The sequence below is a fragment of the Orycteropus afer genome, unplaced genomic scaffold, assembly GCF_000298275.1.
Source record: "Orycteropus afer afer isolate SDZICR_OR568_19922 unplaced genomic scaffold, OryAfe1.0 scaffold00020, whole genome shotgun sequence".
In the NCBI taxonomy this organism is placed as follows: Eukaryota; Metazoa; Chordata; class Mammalia; order Tubulidentata; family Orycteropodidae; genus Orycteropus; species Orycteropus afer.
In genome coordinates, this window is record NW_006921607.1 from 16,050,238 (window position 1) to 16,054,649 (window position 4,412).

General features: G+C 42.1%; 1 protein-coding gene across 1 annotated transcript in view; it reads left to right on the forward strand.

Annotated features, from left to right (window-relative positions):
• DHX35 (DEAH-box helicase 35) overlaps window positions 1-4,412 on the forward strand; it is a 101,070-nt gene that overhangs the window by 12,234 nt on the left and 84,424 nt on the right. The gene's annotated exons all lie outside the window — the stretch shown is intronic.

The window sequence follows — 4,412 nt, forward strand, 5'->3', positions numbered from 1 at the left end:
TTTTTTTTTTTTTTAATTTGAATTTTATTGTGGTAAAATATATATAACAAAAAATTTGTCATTTTAACCATCTTTTTCAAATGTAATTTTTAAATGAAAGTATAAAATACAGATATGAAAGTATGTAAATCTAAGTGTATAGCTTGGTAAATTTGATTAAGTGAATACGCTTGTGTTACCAGCACCCAGATCCAGACACAGAGCGTTACCAGAACCCCCTTCTAGTCACAGACTGCCCCCCCAAGGGTAGCTATTATTCTGACTTCTAACCCCACAGATTAATTTTGCCTGTTTTTGAACTTTGTATAAATGAAATAATTCAGCTTCTTTTGCCCAACATTATGTTTGTGGAATTCTTCCCTGTTGTTCAGTGTTGTTGTAATTTGTTCTTTCTCATTGCTTTATGGCAGAGGTTGGCAGATCTTGGCCCATGAGCTACATGTAGATGACTATCGGTTTTTGTTAATAAAGCTTTATTGGGGCAGAGCCATGCTCATTTGTTCATATATCGTCCATCGCTGCTTTTATTTATTTGTTTATGTATAATTTATTGTGTTCTGTTGTTGTTGTTGAGAATACACACAGCAGAACATACATCAGTTCCACAGTTTCTGCACATACAATTCAGTGGTACTGGTTACGTTCTTCAGGTTGTGCAGGCGTTCTCACCTTCCTTTTCTGAAACATAGCTGCTTTTATGTGACAATAGCAGAGTTGCAACAGAGAGCACACAACCCTCAAAGCCTAAAAATTTACTATCTATCCCTTTATGGAAGCTTGCCAGCCTTTGCTGTATAACTGTATAGTATACACATAAAATATACATTATGCAATATATGTGTATCTCACAGTTTACTTTTCCTACTGTGCTTGACATTTGAGTTGTTTCATTTTTCAGTTATTACAAATAGTGGTGCTGTGACCATTCTTGGGCTTGTCTTTGGTGAACATATGCACACATTTCTCTGATGGTGCAGTAGTGAAAGCATTGGGCTGCTAACCAGAAGGTCAGTGGTTTGAACCCACCAGCTGCTCTTTGGGAGAAAGATGAGGGAATCTGCTTCTGTAAAGATTTACAGCCTTGGAAACCCTATAGGGCAGTTCTACTCTGTCTTACAGGGTCGCTGTGAGTTGGAATTGACTCGGTGGCAGTGGGTTTGATTTTTGATATCTAAGAGCAGAATTGCTGGGTCATAGGGAATGTGTATGAGACAGTGTTAGTAAATAATGTCTAACAGGTTTTCATATTGTTTCCTGCAAGGTTTTTGAGCAAGTAAACAACGTGTTGAGTTGAGGTTTAGGTAGATTTTTTTTTTTTTTTTTAATTCAGCTGCAAGATGGATTAGAGACTGGAGGAGACAGGCCTTGGAAGGCTATTGCAGTAGTCTTTTGGAAAAGGATAGTGTGATAGGGCCCTTTGGCAAGGGGTGATAGTAGTCTACCCTGGGGGCAGGGGAATAGAAATGAGAGAAATTTTAGAGTTAGGGTCTTTAGAATATGGAAACTAGTTGTATATGTGTGATGACAAAGGAAGAGGAATAAAGGTGGACACAGACCAAGTCCTCTTGCCTTGGAGAATACTAGTGTTATTAATTGCGATAGAAACATAGGTGACTTAATGTGCAGTTAGGGTGGTTAACTGCTATGGTAGGAAGAGGGGAGTGACCTAGTAGAGAAGAGACAAATGAAATGTAGACAGCAGAGGAGATGGTGACCTGAAGGAAAGATGTATGTGTAGATGGGATCAAGAGGCCAGCAGATTACATGCTATTTTTAGAGAGACACAGAAGGACCAGTGAAATCTATCAGTAATACTGACACTGTAGTAGTAAGTGCTACTCTGTACAAGTTATTGCTACATAAAGTGCTTTCTGCATAGAATCCATTTAATCCTCAAAAGACCCTATGAAGCAGGTACTGTGATTGTCTTCATTTTATAAATGAGGACACTCCAGGGAGTTGAGAAGTTGGGGAATACAGTTGTGGTTGTAGGTTGCTGTGGAGTCCATTCCGACTCAGAGTAGCTCCACGTGTGTGCAGAGTAGAGCTGCTCCGGAAGGTTTTCAGGGTTGTGACCCTTTGGAAACAGATCATTAGGCCTGGCTTCTGAGGCACCTGTGAGTGGGTTCAGACCACCAACCTTTAAGCTTAGTGGTGCAGCATTTAACTGTTTTTGCCACTCAGGGACTCGTAGGGAAATACAGAGCAGAGGTAAAACGACAGGCCACGCTAGATTAGGTCATTTCAGTTGTTTTGGAATTCGTTATATGGTTAGTCAGCTTAGGGTAAGTTATGGTATGGTAACAAAATAATCTGAAAATCTCAGTAGCTTAAAAACACAAAGGTGTATTTCTTGCTCATACTGTGTGGTCATGTTGGGTTTGCTTTGAGGCTGTTCTGTGTCACCACTCTGGGATCTAGGTGAAGGTGCAGGTCTTACCTGGGACTTGTTAATCTTATGGTGGAGGGCAAAGAGAGGTGGCGGAATCTCGAGATGGCTGTTAACACTTGTGACCAGAAGTGGCAGAATCTTGAGATGGCTGTTAATCCTTGTGACCAGAAGTGGCACTTCACTCACATTTCAGTGATAAAAGCAAGTTACCTGGTTAGGCCTGGTAGCGACAGAGTGGCCATGTATATACTCCTTCCACAGGGAGGGGCAGCATCTCTTTGGGACAATCACAATGATCTGGTCCTTTCCCCCAGCAAGACTTAGTTGCCAGGGAACAAAGAGGACCTGCCGAGGGGCTGAGCCCAGGGGAGAAATTGGCCTGAAGGAGAGAGAGTAGAGTGGGATCTGAGGATCCAGGCTGGGAAATGTGGAAACAGACAAAATTTAAAAAGTGTATGATTCAGTTTAGTATTTTAAATATTTATTTGTGAATATGTAATAGGTTCTCATGCTTCAGTATCCAAAGAGGAGCAAAAGGATGTAAAGAGAAATATTTCCCTTCTGCCCTGTTTTCTGACACTCAGTTCTTTTGTGCAGGTGCAACCAATGTTACATCAGTTTCTTGGGTGGATGTTTATGCATATATAGGGAAGTGTGTGTGTGTGCGTGCGTACACGTGTGCTCTTTTCTACCCTCTTACCCCTTTTAACACAAACAGTTACATAGATTCTAGTGTAAATGCGTAATTAATTTTACCGGTCCACAGTTGTTGGACCTTTCTTTAGGTTGCTTCCGGTTTAGTGTTATCGCACACAGTGAGGCCATGAATTGATTTGCACGTGTATCAGTTTGCACATGTGTGGACTTATTTACATAATAAACTTGTAGTTAGAGAGTTGCTTGGTCAAAAGGCATGTGCATTTGTGGTACACCATCCAATCTGCAGCCTATACGACTATGAGACCAGAAGAACTAGATGGTGCCTGGCTACCACTGTCATCCACTTGGAAGGGGATCTATGTAGGAGATCCTTGATAGAGAGGGAGAACAATGTGGAACAAAACTCAAAATTATTTGGAGAAAAAAAAAAGGTGGGGGGACCAGGTTTGTTGGTCTGATAGAGCCTGGTGGAACCACTGAGACTATGGCCCCTAGCTGCCCTTCAGGTCTGGAATTGAACCCACACCTGTGGTGTCCAGCCAAACAAATGACAGGCATATGAGTTGAACGTTTACCTCAGGTAGATACATTCCTTGGAGAGAACACTCATGGGAGAAAAAAGGGCTGCTTATGCACAGGGAGACAGCTCAGGGGGCCGGAGTGCATGGAGGGGTGGACACAGGGAAGAGGTAAGTATGGGGAGGAAGTGGGAGGGGAGCTGTTGCATTGTGGTAAACTGTGGTCAATGACATGAGACAAAGTATATGTGAACTGCTATGTGGAAAGTGAATCTGCTCTGTAAATCTTCACCCAAATCACACACACACACACACACAAAGGCGTGTGCATTTGAATTTAATTATTTGTAAGGACCTGTATTTTAAGCACTTTCTTAAAAAAAAAATAGGAAGTACATTCACATGGTACAACATTCAGTAGGAACAAAGGACTAAATGGTGGAGCATGAACTTCCCACGCCTTGATGGCTTAATGGAGGAAAGGACTTGACCACTGCGATGGATGATGTTCTTGTTCCAAACATCTGCCACCATCTGCCACCCTCCCGTGGAAGGCTTGCTCCCCTTTCTCCTGGCCATTCATTTCTCCTTCCACAGATGGTCATTGCCACCAGCTTCTATGAAGCTAGATGTGACGTGTGGCCTAGGACAACTGGAAAGGCTGAGGAAGCAGTTACAGCAAAGGTGTGGAGATTTTTCTCAACAAACTGTGTTTCTAGATTTGTAGAATATTTTTCCTTGGAAAAGTATGTTGTTGTTGTTGTTATGTGCCGTTGAGTCGGACCCGACTCATAGCGACCCCTCCTTGGGTTTCCGAGGCAGTATCACTACGGAAGTAGATT